Below are 15867 nucleotides of genomic sequence, written 5' to 3' on the forward strand. Positions count from 1 at the left end.
TTCAGAGCGATGGTTCAACGTTAAGTACACTGCATCTTGCAATGAAGAATGGTTTGATAAGACACCATGGGTGGCAGTGTCTGAGCCCGCACATCTGTCTCCCTTTGCTGAGGAAATATTCTTAGTGGTTTAGTAACTGTTCGGGTGTGTTTTATGATACTAAGAATAAGAACGCACTAGTTGATTCTCAGATTTCTTGTCTAACTCTCAGGAGTATAATGGACAGGGTCTGCATCGTCTTGTTTGCCTTTGCCATAGGAAGCATCACTTGTTCTGGGTGGTCCTCCCTAGGTTGTGTGGCCTGTGTTTCCTGCTTCATCACCCTTCCAAGTTTAAGACTCAACCCTTGGGTCTCTCCTCTGGGAAGAGGGGATGATAATGATGTCATTCGGTCATGGGACTTACATTTTTACCTTGTGTTGGCAACTCCCCCCGAGTGAAGTCCCCACTGCAGATTTCTGCTTCAGCATCTAACTTAATGGTTACCTGTGACCTCCAGTGTTTTGGTTTTACCTGCAAAATGACTTGACTGTCACATCTAACCTAATACCCACTGTTTCCGGAACTATAGCTACCTTGCATTGGAAGGTACAGGAGAAAAGATGTGTGTGTGTGTGTGTGTGTGTGTGTGTGTGTGTGTGTGTGTGTGTGTGGTGGTGATTGCCCTTCTGTTCTCTCTGAATGGTTTAGACAGTTGTATCCTAACTGTTTAATAAACAGATCATACACAATTGTTCTCAATTGTTTTCGGCAGTCATACTCTGTTCTGTTTCTTTTTGTCATTTGATGGTATTTAGTGTCACCTGTGAACTTGCCTTTTTGTCTTAACAAGCTTATACATTTGAAGAACAGGGCTACATTATCTTTAGTTCATTGATTTGTACCAAAACCCACCTCTAAGTTCCTGAAATGGCATTTTTCATTTGTGTTAAGTGTCATTGTGTGTTTGGGTCTTTTGAATGCTTGCTTTTTCTCCCTGCTTCCCCTTTAAATAAAACTGTCTTAATGTTATGTGGGAGGGATGTGAAATTTAATAAGTTATTTTTAAAAGAAGGCACTTAGTCACACACGATTGGAATTAGCCTCTTGTTGTTAGGGTGAAAACTGTTTAATTTGCAAAAGTTGTATTTTTTTCTCACATATGTAAGTACACAGATATTAGGCTTACGTGTTTGCTCACTGATGGTCTCCAGCGGTGGTATCTTCCTGGTGCGGTTCCACACTGAACAGATAGAGCAGTGTTCTGTAGGTCTGACAAGTGAGTCACAGAACTCCAATGTGCCTGGGAGCTGTCAGCGGGAAGGCAGCTTCATTTATAGTTGGAAGGTGGGAGGGAGGGAAGAACAAGAGCTGCTTTCCTTTAGTGCAGTTTACTTTTCCGAGAGGAGGGAAGACCCAGTGAAATGTTCTAAGAATTCATCTCTGCCTTCTTTTCACTTCTGTTTGACGCAGTGGAAGGTGCTAGTGTTTGATCTATTTTAGATGATGGGATGGATGGATGGGCTTCCATTAATAGAGTCTCCATGAATAGAAAATGCCTGCAACCTGATAAGAGTCCTAGGTTCCTAGTGGGATTATGGCATTTGGGATGGAAATGGCCCCTTTCTTTTGAGACTCTAGTGTTGGGAATTTTCTTACTTGTGTTTCTTAAACAGTCCCTTAATGTTCCAGGGTTGACCATAATCCCTAGATTTTTTTCTCTCCCTTTTTGGAGATGGCCTGCCTTGTGGTATATGTGGCACTGGTGTTGGGGTGGGGAGATGGTTCAGTTGGTGAGAACATAGGCTCTCCACGCATGAGGACTGAGTTCAAAGCCCTGGCACCCAGTGAAAAGCCAGGCATGGCTGCACATGCCTCTAATCCCAATATTACTAGGCAGTGACAAGCAGATCCTGGAGCCCTCTGGCCAGCCAGACTAGATCAAAAGCTGAGCTTTGGGTCCAGGTGGTATCTCAAGGCAGTAAGGCAGAGCTACTGAAGAAGATACTTGGGCTCTTACTCTAGGCTCCATATGTTCCTGCACTTATAAGCATGTATCATTTACATATACTGCATAATGCATATACATACACATACACACATTTTAATACATGGATACAACACATACATGTAGCATATTTAACATGTATATTACACACAGCACACACAAGTATATGCACACACACAAACATATTCACACATAACATATATATAAACAACTACAATGCATAATGTACAAAAACACATATATATACTTACATGCATGCACACATACACACATGCATATGCATATGCAAATCTACTTTGTAGACACATAAACCCACACATATCACACACATATACACATATGTATATGTACACATAGAGACATATTACACCACTACACACTACACAAATCCACATATACATCTGCTCACATACATACCATTCATATATGGACACACACACACACACATACACATTAGTGGAAAACAAAAAAAGTTACTGTGGTTTGAATGTGTTTCCAAACTGTTGGGAACTTAACCTTTGTGAAATAATTTGGGGATGCTTAAGGGGCCATTCTTCTGCTCTCCTGAGTGGATTGGTTAATGCAGCTATTGAGAGGTAGATAAAGTGAGAGTGGTTCCTCCCAGAAAGATTTGTTTGGTCCTCTTCCTTTTCTCTACCCATTCTTTTTAACTTTTCCTATCACCAAATGCTCCTCACTGGACCTTGGACTTCCCAACCTCCAGTACTGTAAGAAATATACTTATAAATATCCAGTCTGTGTTCTGTTCTAGCAACAGAAAACAAAACAGGCCAAGGCACACTGTCCTGTCATTAGATGAACATGTGCTCTGACTTGTCCCTTCTGTCTCCCAGCATGCACTTGCCTCCACCCACACTCCACATACTGCTAGCAGATCTGAACCGGACAGTGTCCACAGCCCCTTTCTTCATCTGAAAATCAGCATTCAGGATACCATTTCTTGCTTCCTTTTCATTAATTTCTTTTTTTAAAGTTATGAACAGGTGTCCAGTGGTGAAAGCAATGGTTGGAAAGCAAAGATTATTTGGTGGTTTGGAGAGGGACCAAGTATCTGAGGAGGTCAGCTCCTCTGATATCAACATAGTTTCCCAAAAGGCAACGCCCGGGTCAGCTGGTGCCACCCAGGGCAGGGCCAGCTAGGCTGGATCTCCAGGAAGCTTCCTGGCTTTGCTCTGGGAAATACCCTGGGGATATAATCATCTGATCTGCTGCAGTTGTTCAGTGAGCAGAAGGAGCCAAGGAAACTTATTCTGGTAGCAGAGAGGAGTCTGAACCTGGCGTGTGACTGCTCTTGAGCTCCTGGGAGAACTTCAAGAATTCAAATGTGCTTTTTGTTTTGACAGAGGCCTTGAGTGGTGGTAGGTGGGGCCAGAATTAATAAAAGAAAATCATCTATCTATCTATCTATCTATCTATCTATCTATCTATCTATCTATCTATCTATCTATCATCTATCTGTCTATCTATCTATCTATCTGTCTGTCTGTCTGTCTGTCTGTTTGTCTGTCTATCTATCTATCATCTATCTCTATGTATCTGTGCATCTATTTATCTATCTCCCCATCTCCCTGTTTCTTTATTTAATCTATACATTTATTTATGTAGGTGGAAAAGGGTCTTTGTGTACCATATTGAACTTATAGAGTTCTAAGGAAACTAATAGGAGTTGTTTCTCTTCTTCCACCTTGTGGGTTTCAGGGATGGAGTTCAGTTCAGCAGTCTGGGCAGTAAGCTTCCTTACCCACTGAGCTATTTCACTGCTCTAAGGCCAGATGTTTCTCTGTGTTAAGCTTCTGTCTGGGGGCACCTGCGGTGAAGTTTTTTTTTCCTACTCACCATGAGAAATTTTAGTATGAGTCTTTGGGTGTGTGTTTCCCTGAGGGAAAGTACAGTCAGAGCTCCGTTTGATTGTAACTGAGATTGGCCTTGAGATTGAGAATTGGGGAGAAGAGATGGTTTTGGAGAATGGAGGAGTCCTGTCTTTAGAGAATTATGATCCTTGCATGAGGCAAGGGAAGATGGGGCCTTTCTGTAGCTTGTGGGGATGGGCAGTGTCTCGAAGGAAAAAGGAGTTCTGAGTCACAGAGCAATTCAGAAACAGTAAACTTCTGTGTGAGATGTCATGAGGCCTGACTTGAGGTAATTTCTTCCTGTCTCTCTGTGAGTGGAGGTAACAAAAACACTCAAGCTGTCTTTGCCAGCTCTGTGAGTAATTCTCTGATAAACCGCGTGCTGGGACGGCACCAGTTTTCCCCCAGTCCCTGAGGCTATCGGGCAAAGGTGGGTACGGTGTGTGGGCCCAGAGTTAGTTCTTGGAAAGATTTTCAGAGCTACTTTGGATAGAGCAGTGGATTTGTTTTGTTTTGTTTGGCTATACACATCCCTCCCTCCAGTGATGAAGATCTTAGAAAACTTAAAGGACATTTGTCCATGGTGGGCTTCCACAGCCCAAGGATGGGTGGGGAAGACTGGCTTAGTGCCAGTGAATCTATGTCAATGATGACTGTACCAGGGTGCCATGCCCTTTGTTTTGATCTTCTTTTGGAAGTAACTTCTGATCCTCATAGTATAAAGCTATATCCATACTAAGAGGTCAGAAAAAGTATAACATAAAAGAGTATTGGACATTATGTTTCATTCAAATGCATCTCCTAGAGGGGAAAGGGGTCTGTGTAAGGGTACCAATGATTGGCTTCCAGCCACTTCCCCTAGCTCAACACACTAGTTGAGGGGCACAATGATGATTAGGGACCCTCATGAAGTCTCATTGTCTTGCTTGGCCTGAGCCTAAGCAGTCTGAATCTCATGACACCCAGTGAGGCTAGACTCCTGTTTTGCAGGCGAGGATATGGGGCACTGAGTTCTCAGGCCCAGTTTCTTGATGATGGTTAAGGAGGAGTCCAGTATGTCACTAGGAGGCTTTTATGGAAAGAGTGGACAGTAGAGGCCTTCCCCTCCCTGGGCCACAGTCTGAGAACTGGTCTTGATCGAGTTAGAGTTCCTATTTCGTGTGTTTCCTTTTATCTGTTGAAGTAGGAGACAATGTGTACATCTTTCAATATAAAATAGAAACCTTGAAAATAAATGGTTCAAATAAATAGAAGAGCATGGGACCCACATCCATTCCTAAACTGCTCCCTCCATCTACATGGTAGTGTGCTGTACCCTCTGGGCACACTGGGTCTGGTGGGGCCACTCATCAAGAACAGACTTTACTTTCGACTTTGGCTTATCCAGGCTTATTACCTTGAGCTTCCTCTCTCTACTGGTTAATTTAAAAGCTATTGGGGTGTGCCCCATGGCCACCCAAGCCCAGGAGCTGCCTGCTTCCTGACTTCATCCACTAGGGTGTGTGTGTGTGTGTCACAGTGAACTCTACTCTGGCAATCTTGGGTCATGTGCATTCCTGGCATTATGGGTTTCAGTGATAGGAAGCTAATTTGGCTGGCCCGTATGTCTTTGTGTTCTGAAGCACGTTGTAAATGCTCACACTTAGAAAGGAATGTAAAGTGAGGGGCCAAAAAGCAAGGTCACTGCTGTTGGATCAGTCACAGAATAGCCTTGCCTTGTATTTCCAAAGATGGCTTATTGTTATAAAAAGTCAGAGGTGGAAGGACTGGAAACATTTATTTCAGGCTATTGGAAGGAGGCAGGGCTTCACCAGGGCTCTGTGATTCCCCCATGCTCAAGAGAGTTTCTGATAAAAGTAGGATCACTTTGAGACCCATACATCCGTGAGAGTCCACATTCACAGAAATTTTGTACTTTAGATAATTTACTATTTGAAGTGTTATGGCAGTCACCATTAGAATTATGGGCCATGAGTTCATAGCCACTTCTAGTGATATTCCCCACTGAACAATCCCCAAAACAGAATTCTATTCCCTTTTACAGGATTAGTTTCTCTCAGTTGAAGAGATAAATTATAACCCGAGCAGTGCGGCTGTGAAGCTCCTCCAGGTCACTTCTTTTGAAGTACAGTCCACAAACAGAAAAATATATGGTAAAAGAGACCCAAAAGATGTCTCTCAAGGACTCAGGGGATGATAAAATGCTTGCCCAGAGTTTGATCCCAGAACTCATCTTAAGAAATAACTTGTAAGATGCTAAAATTTCAGGTTGGAGATTCCTTAGGAGTCAAAATTCAAATTCTCAGCATCAGAGAGGCCTTTCTCTCTGCCACAGCCTCTCCCATGCTCCATTCCAAGGGTATCATTTTTCTTTGCTTGTTTGAGTACTTTTATATTAGCCTATCCGTATTACCTGTACTCTTCTTTTCTCACTGCTTGTGAGACTGAACCAAACCCTAGAACAAATGTGCAGACTGTTCAATTCCATTGCTACCTAGTGTTCATCTGTGTATATATTTCATAGGGACACTAGGAAGTCTCCCAGGCATGACTTTTGCCAAACTGTTAAAAAACAAAGCAAACAAACAAAACTGTTCTTAAGCATGTACCTGGAAATGGACTTACTGGGTAGTGGACTTTGGGCATATTTAGTTTAGGTAGATGCTAAGTGGGATCAGAGTGAGTGGACCAGACGTTTCTACCAGCAATGTGAGGACTTACAGATTTTCCTGTTGATGCTCTTCTGGGTTGGAGCTGCATATTGACTCCATTTTGTGTCATGCTTGTTCTGTAACAAGGAAGAACTGTCGATGCTGGAAAGCCGAGTTCAAGCATTGTCTGTCTTCACCTCATTTTTCTTCTCCGTATGAATGACTGTGTGCTATGCACATTACCTGTTTGATGTACGGATATGTTCCATATACGTGTTAACAGCAAATGCATGTGTGTAGTTTTTCTTCTACTGCTGAAGTCATGCTGAAAAGCTAACCAAGAGGTCATCTAGCTCAGCCTTCTGCAGTATGGCTCTCACTGACCCCTGTGTTGGTAACGATGGAAAATACTTCAGTACTTGAGGGAGGCTCCTCTCTTCTGCTATACATTATTAAGTCTCTTGAACACTGAGGTGGTATCTGTTTCCCTTTGACGTTCTTGTAAGCACCATGCTCTTTTGCAGGCCAATAAAGATGTTCTACAAGCCTGTAATAGAATTAGGAGTGTTCTGTTCACGTCATAGGTCATAATACTTTTTTTTTTTTTTTTTTTTTGAGACTGAGTATTACCGAGTAGTCCTGGCTAAAGTTCACTTAGCCCTAGTAGCCTTGAACTCACAGAGATCTGTCTACCTCTGCCTCCCTGGTATTGGGGTTAAAAGCATCAGATCCCATGTCTGCCTCATGGTCCAGTTTTAAAACTGTTACCTGCAAGGCCAGGATTTTTAATCAGTTTGCAGAAGGTTTTCTTAGGTGGAAAAAGCTGTGGACAGTGGAAGGGAAAAGTCATTGCAAAGCTGTTTATTTCTTTCCTCTCAGTTGTGTGTTTCCAGTTTTTCTTCTTACCCTTTGATTTTTGCTTAAAAACCTTCAAGGTGGGTTTAAACTTCCTTTAAAGAAAATTGAACAACTCATCATAGATAAATTAAGAGAAAGAGCAAATGATTTCTTTTTATAGAAAACTCACTGTAATATTCAAGTCAATGGTTGCAGGAGGATTCTCGTGCTGCTGGGTACTCTAAAGTTTCAGAATGGACAGGGGATCTTTAACACCGATAGTACTTTATAATAAAAATGAATTTTAGTTATAGTTTAGTTAGTTAATAATTTAAGGTTCATGGATATTATTTAATCAACATGTTCTTTTTCTTCACAGGCAAGAAGAGACTGACAGGAGACTGAAAAATGTAAGCTGTATTTAATATATATTAATATGTATTTATATATATATTAATATGTATTATATATATTTATCCTTTTTTTCATAATCTGTAAAAATCACAATAGATCTAAGAATATAAACTTTGTCATCTTTTCTAATTAAATTTTACTTAGAAATTAACCAGTTAGAGTCTAAGAGCATGTATTATAATGTATCTTTAAACTGTATAGATGGGACTTGGGCATAAAATGGAAGGTTAAGTTTCAAGGGCTGCTTGTTATATTTCTAATCTGGCAACAGCAAACTAAATTTAAAAGTTTTAGGGGAGCAAGAAGGAGGTTATCAAACTAGACATTGAAAGGAGACACTGACAGCTTAAGAACTCTAGGTAAGAGGGCTGGAGAGATGGCTCAGCGGTTAAGAGCACTGACTGCTCTTCCAGAGGTCCCGAGTTCAATGCCCAGCCACCACATGGTGGCCCACAACCATCTGTAATGAGATCTGATGCCCTCTTCTGGTGTGTCTGAAAATAGCTACAGTGCACTCACATAAACAAACAAACAAACAAACAAACAAATAAATCTCTAGGTAATTATCCAGTATAGGCTGCCACCATGTCCTTAATATTCTATAATTATAAAAGAATATCTAAAAGTAACAGCCCATATTTAAAAATATGGTGGTCATCGAGCAATGGGAATTACTGACTTTAGGTGTTTATTATATAGTCTTATTGGAAAAGTATTGACATAAAAAGTTTTACTTGTAGGCTAGAAGGGGTGCCTTAGTGGGTAGAAGAGCTTCTTGCTCAAGCCTGGTGGCCTGAGGTTGGATCTCTGGAACCAGGGTAAAAAGCAAGATACAGTGGTGTATGTATATTCATGGTACTCTTAGTGTGAGATGGGGGTCAGAGACAAGAGAACTGCCCAGAAACTCGTGGCCAGCCATACTTAGTAGAGCAGCAAGTTACAAGAGAGGCCCTGTCTTAAAGCAAAGCCAGAAAGTGGGAATGAGCTTCTAGAAGTTGTCCACACTTGTGGACCTGTATGCGTTACTTCTGTCCCTCTGTCTCTTTCACACACACTCAACCCCTTCCCACCCCCAACCTCCAACCCCGAGTTTCACTTGTAGTTCATACTCATCTGTTTTTTGAGACAGCTTTTCATGTAGCCCAGACTCTTACAGTTTTCATGTACACATATGCCCTTTGAACTTCTGGTCCTCTTGCCTCTACCTTCTAAGTGATGGGGGTCCAGGTACGCACCACCAGAGCCATTTTCATGCAGTGCCAGGGACTAAGCTCAGGGCTCCATGCATGCTAAGAAGTCATTCCATTGAGCACCAACACCAACCCTTGTGTGTTCTTACTTCCTCTTCCTCTTCAAGGGTAGAGTGTATGATTGCCTATTGAGTTCTGTACCTTTTGATCTGAGAAATCAGTTGGAAGCAATGAACTATATCAAGAATAATGATAGTTTTAAGGACCACATTTCGTCCTATACATGAGAAGAGTCTGCTTCTCATCTGTGACATATTCTGAACTGCAGTTTATCCACCTGCAATTGAACTGGTACTTGGTTACCCACTCACTGATCTTGTTATTTCTACTTAGGTTTTGATAACTTTGTACTGGCTGGGAAGAAAAGCACAAAATAACCCCTATTATAATGGTCCCTATCTCAATCTGAAAGCTTTTGAGACTCTTTTAGGACAAGCGTTGACTAAGGTAAGGACACAACCAGCATCTGTATGAAATGACTACTCTTACTTTATTACACCTTTCTTTTCTGCTTCTCCTTCTCTGCAGCAAGTTGCGAGTTCGTCTGTCCTCTAGACAGGACTGTGTAGGCAAGGTAGTTACTTGTTTTCTGGCTTTATGTGCTCTTCCAAGGAGGGAGCTATCTATTCCAGACCAGTTTCAAGGTATAGAATTTTACGTCTTTAATTTTAGGTAATTTGATGGCACACACATTCCTTTTTTATACACTATATAACTTAACTGTTTCTATACTCATTATGAACTCAACCTGCAGTAAAAAGGGATTTTTAGGGCTATTAACATTTATAGGAGTTACTCAATTTCTTTATATTAATTTGTTCTTGTGGTGGGTAATTATCTCTAGTGACTACATTCCCATGTCACCATGGTACTAGTGTTCCTTGAAGAGTAATAAATGGAAAGTGAAACTTGACAAAGTTTTGCTTGTTTCAAGGCAGAGACTCAAATAATCTAGGTGATCCAAAATTTGCTATGACCTTGGACTCCTCGTCTCCCTGCCTCAACCCCCCAGCTGCTGGGATTGCAGGTTGACTACTGAGGAGGTTATGCATTTGTGTGTGCGTGTGCAGGGATACCTGTGTGAGTGTGAGAGTGCTGTGATCTTGGTGGCCAGAGACAGCATCAGATACCCAGGAGCTAGAGTTACTGGAATTGTGAGTTGCCTGATGTGGGTGCTGTTAACTAAACTGCAGCAAATACTCTGACCTGCTGAGCCCAGAATTTTGGTTTTAACTTGTGTTGCTGTTTCTTCATATTGCAACAGGCTCTAGAAGCTTGTAGACTCTTTGAGAAGAACCAAGTGCTGAGAGCAAAATATACTGATTTTTTTTTCTGTAAAAAAAAAATTGTATTTATAGGGCCTGAGTGGAAAAAACTAATTTCTTTGTGGAGCTATTCATCCAGGGTACTTTATAAGACTGGGAGAAAAATAGCTACTCAACATGATAAAATACCATCTGCTTCCTTTGTGAGATTTTTCTGATGAGATTAAGCAGGAAAGATTTAGTGTTTGTTTCTGACACGTTGTGAGGATGAAATAAATGCTGGTTATGATTAGAACAGAGGAATAGTTGCTCTGGATGAAAACAATTGCCTTCTGCTCTATCTATTTACGTTTTCCAAAATACTTTTCCTGCACTTAGCCACCCTAGTAACAAAAAGATGGGATTATAAGGTTTTGTTGTTGTTATTTTGTTTTTGTTTTTAAATTGTAAGAAAACAGTTGTCGTTTAGGTCTGTGCAGATAGCTCAGCCCATTAGATGCTTGTTACACAGGGGTGAGAATGAGTGTGAGCCCTCAGATTCATGTGATGATAATGTGGAGTGTGGTGATATGCATACACTATCCCAGCTCCAGCTCCGGGGAGGCTAAGACACTAGGATTTCTGGGCCTTGGCCAGCAGCCAATATAGCCCTGCTGGGCAGACTCTCAACAATAAGACATCCTGTTTTGGTCTCAAGAACTAACTATAAAACAACAAAACAAACACAAGGTGGCTGTCTCTTGAAAAACAGCACTGGAGGCTGGCCTCTAGCCTCTGCACACACATCCCTGCATGTGCGTGGACACCAGCACACACATGTGCATCGGCACCTATGGGGCGCATGTGTACATCAAGAGAGTGAGTATCTCTGTGCTCACACTTTTTGCATGAGCTAACTGAGTTAGTGGTTGAGCTATTGCCACTTAAACATATTGTGCTAGATGTTGGAGAATGGTTCATCTACCAGAGAGCGTAATTGTCTGAGACTTGGGGGAGCAGGTCAGTCCTTGCGGTGGAAGAGGGTGAGGCTCTGGTGGGGTAATGCCATAGAGTTTGGAGTACAAGCGAAACCCGGCTTCCTACTTGTTTGAACTACGGAGCTATATAGTGAGAAGCTATAAGGGACATGGATTTGTGGACTAGTGTTCTTTATAGCCTTCCTAACGTTTTTATGGCAGTGACTCAGGATGAGTCGTTTCAATGCAGTTTGTGCTAGGGATGCCAAGACAGTGGTTGTGCTCCCATTACCTGGTGGGAATAGCCACGGGGAGCATGCAGATCTATCATTTGTTTTGTATCAGTTCCTTTAAAAGGTGAGGCCTTATGTGGACTGCACTTTCCCAGCTCCCTGGCCAGGAAAACGCCAAAGCTGAAATAGAGATGAAACCACACTCACTGGAAGCTGTTGTATTTGAGTCAGATTGTAATTCGCAGATGATTCACTTGTCAGGGTGAAGTCCTCAGACTGCAGGGCCTGACCTGGGTTATTTATAACCGGTCACATCACTGCTACTCAGTTTTTTAACATTCCTAAGATCAGAAGTCCTACTGTGTTAACGAGGAGGTTTCAAAACGTTTGGAAGTATGTGTTTGAAAAAACCTGATGCATCTAAAAACTGACTTTAAAATGTCAGTATCATATCTTGAGACATAGCTTGTTAGCACTAAGCTTGGAAATGGCAGGTAGAACGTAGAACCTGGCCTTGTTCATGCTAGGATGTCAAGGTTAATGGCAGTATGAAATCTTTTACCTGGCCACCCTTGGCATTTCAAACACATGTCAGACAATTGACTCACGGATTGAAGGATCTGATTTAGGCAGCAGTCTGCTTGAAACAGCTGCTAGTTATCTGTTCTGAGCCAGCTTTTCTTCACGTGTTGAAGGTATTATGATAAAGGTTAAGGCAATAACACTTGCAAACCTCACCTCATTATTATCGGACATAGTGTCTGCTCATTTGTTTTAGTTATTTGAAGATGAGTTCAGGCAACACACCTCATTCTTATTGTCTCAGGTTCACCTCTTAAAATTGATTTTTTTTCTGCATAGCCTTAATATATACTTTTAAAAGTTCATCAATATTTATTGTCATTTAATATTGAATCTTTTCCTTCATGGTCTCTCAACTATTTTTTAGAAGTTAAATCACGCTTTAATCAATGTTTGTGTAGCTATGATAAGTCAAACCACCTAGTGTTCCCAGCAGGTTGGGCTCCCAGCCACCCAGCAGAGCCCTCTAGATTCTCAAAAGGAATGTGTGCGCTCACATACACACACATACACACACACACATACACACACACACACACACACACATACACACACACACACACACACACACACACACACACACCAGTTAATTTTAATATGTCTTGAGTAGCTCAAAGGCTGGGCAGTTTTATCATTCATGATGCTAGCAAACACTCCCCTCAGGGATTCCTGTATTACCATCTTTTAAAATCTATATTTCATCTTTCCTACCCCAACACAATTGGGGAAGTAGCCCGTGTGGCCCCTTTCCCTGATACTTACATACTTACATGTCAGCAGGCTTTTAGATCTGGTCTTTCTTCTTCTTCTTCATGGCAATCTCCTCCTTCCTCTCTTCTGGTCCCTAGCCCACACAAATCCAAAGGTGCCACCTCTGTCTACCTGCCCAGCCATTGGTCACTGGCTCTTTATTGATCATAAACCAAAAATCAATTGGGGACCAGGACCTTCAGTATTTATATACACAGATTCCCGATTTTGGGGGTCAGATTAATTCAAAGCATCAGATCCAGTCCCTAACTTGTTGTATCTTATTGTTTTGTGTTCTTGCCGCCCGAGAAGAGTGTTGTTGACTTCTATTTGTAAAGGGCCAGTTAGGGTTTGACATTAAGTTTCAGAGGTATGCTAATTACGAAGGCATATTTTGGGACACATAAGATATAAAGCAAAAGGTAAAATCTTTTACCCTATTTCTATGTATCTCTTATTATTAAGAGCCACACAACTACTTTATTTCAGTCCAAGGACATTTCAGTGTCATATGCCATCAAGCATGTGTGCTAACTTTGACTCAATAAGAAAGGCCTGGCTGTCAGCATCCAGGTTGTGTAATTATTGAAAATAAATGAATTCTGTAACATGCATACTCACTGCTCTTTATAATAATAGGGTTTTTTTTTTTTTTTTTGAGGGTTGATGAGGTAAAAGAACATCATTCTGGTCTTATGTTTCACATAAACCGCCCTAGCTATTTCCTAGAGAGAGAACAGAACAAGATATCTACAAGATTTGCCTACACTTGGGGTGTCAACATTAAGATTTTTTTCCTTTGATTTCCTTCATCTTCTCTCTCTCGATATATATATATATATATATAAAATTTATATAATTAACTAGCACTTCAAGGCTTCTATAATTTTGTTTTTTATTATTATTATTTTCATATGTCTTGATTGTAAAACTTTATTGATAATAATTTCAGGCATTTTCTTATTATATGGAATTTTGAATACCCCCTCCCATTGTACAATTTGTGAAGAAAAAAAAAGATGTACTTTTAATGGGTTTTGTTTTCTTCTTCTTTTGTTGAACAGGAAAACCCTGTCAACTCACCTAGTTCATCAGGGCTTTTGCATCTCTGCAAGTTTATGGTCATTCTCTCATACTTGTACCGTGTTTCCTTCAGGCCCTTGAAGATTCCAGCTGCCTGAAAAGAAGTGGTCGGGACAGTGGCTACGGGGATATCTGGTGTCCTGACAGGGGAGAATTTCCTGCCCCTCCAGGTAGCCACAGGAGGGAAGATTCCTTTGAAAGCTTGGAGTCCTTGGGGTCTAGATCACTGACCAGCTGCTCCTCAGACCTCACAGTCAGAGGTGGGAAGGAAGGTGAGTAGGTCTTGTGTCTCAGGCTGATCGTTTATTTCATTTCTTTGTTTATGAAGAGAAAATGGGGGAGGAGAGAAAGCAGAAAATGACAATTATCCAATGATTTTTCACTAGGATATGGATTTCCATAAAGGCATGTTCTTAGGTATTTTGTTGTTGTTCTTTCTTCTGTATTTGGACAAGGCTGCTGAGGGGATGCCTCCCTGGCTCCCTGGGACTGGATTTTGTCAGTGAGACACTCTTGAGAGAGAGACTTAGCAACAGGTCTGTTAACCCAAACATCTAAACACAAAGTGCATTAAGAGCCTCTAAGATGTCAGTGTTACTTCCTGAATAGTTTTTCCTTCTTGTCTCAATTTTACCAGAAATACTTAAGAAATGCTAAAGAGGAAAAGCATTAAAATAGTTCTCTCTAAGCTCTGATGGACCGGGTAGCAGGGAGGTAGGAAGCTTTTTCCAGCCTGTGCTCCATGGCAGAGGGGACAGAGGGGACAGAGGGGATGAGTTACTCCAAGTCCTTTTGTGGAAAGGAACTGTCACTCTGGCTTGAAAGCTTTGGGTCAAACCCATCGCTGAAAGGCATGCCTTCAAGGCTCAGAAGATTGCCCAGTGGTTAGAGTTGCTTACTGCTACTAAGCCCCAGTTCCATCTCTGGGACCCACAGAGTGAAAGGAGGGGGAAAAATGGATTTGTGCAAGCTCCCCTCTTCCTTCTACATGTGCACCATGGCAAGAACAAGCACACATGTACCACACAAGATCAGTAATGATCAGTAGATTTTTAAAAGAAGAAATACATGCTCCAACCCCCTCTCACATTGGCTTAGCAGATAAAGAACTATAAAGTAATACATGTCTTATACCTCTGCCTATTAAGTAGTATTAATAGTTTCTGACTAAATAGCTAGGTAACTTGAGTTCACTCTAAGTGGAAACCAAAGATTAAGAGTTCTTTAAATACTGGGGCTATCAGTGAGTGATAGAGTATGCAGCCAACATCCATGAGACTGCAGTTTAAACACCAGCACTTCAAAGACCAAGTCTTTCCTTTTGGGGGCGTCCTGTACTTCCAGCAACATCATTGTCAGAAAGGAAATGGGGGTTCTGATTGTGAACTTGTACTCCGTCTTTGAAGAGTTTCAGTTTGTTTATTATAGATATAACTATGTGAACCCAAGACCTCTATTACTGCAAAATCTCAAACCTTACAGATAATATGCTTGTCTTCTAAGTTAGAGAAGTGTAATAAAACTAAATTTTTTGAGAGCAGCGATAGCAGAGAAATGTGAATGGCTTCCTGTTAACCTGTGGGACTGTCACTGTCCTTACCGAGGTGTGACTTGGTTTAGAGTTCAGATGAGGATGATCATACCGATAAGGAGGCTGATCTAAGTTTATAATTCATCAGAGTAATTACGATTTTTTTTTTTTTGAAAAAAGAATCTCAACCTACTGTGTTCCCTTGTCCCGACTGAGGAACCTATAGAATGCTTTGTTTGAATTTACATCTATTTGTCAAATTTAACAGAGGGAGAGGGTGTGTGGGTTTGGAGCAAGTTTGGATTTCTTATCAAAACATGTAGACATTGTGGTGTAAGGTCTGAGCCTCCTTTCTGTGTGGCCTGTTCTTGGAGTGTCGTGTCTGTCGCAAAGCAGAGGGCCCCACAGCCACAGTGCGAGGGAGCCTAGTTTAACGCCTGTACAGATAGGCAAGTGT

The 15867-nt window shown here is 41.3% G+C and overlaps 1 protein-coding gene across 8 annotated transcripts in view; it reads left to right on the forward strand.

The window, feature by feature from the left end:
* Positions 1 to 15867, forward strand: part of LMO7 (LIM domain 7) — a 111292-nt gene that overhangs the window by 42565 nt on the left and 52860 nt on the right. For all 8 annotated transcript variants that reach the window (XM_080916988.1, XM_080916987.1, XM_080916980.1 and 5 more), the window contains 3 exons: positions 7726 to 7756; positions 9344 to 9457; positions 13953 to 14151. The gene's annotated coding sequence lies outside the window, so the exon portion shown is untranslated. The remainder of the gene's footprint in view (positions 1 to 7725; positions 7757 to 9343; positions 9458 to 13952; positions 14152 to 15867) is intronic.

This window comes from Micromys minutus (assembly GCF_963924665.1).
Source record: "Micromys minutus genome assembly, chromosome: 5".
Classification (NCBI taxonomy): domain Eukaryota; kingdom Metazoa; phylum Chordata; class Mammalia; order Rodentia; family Muridae; genus Micromys; species Micromys minutus.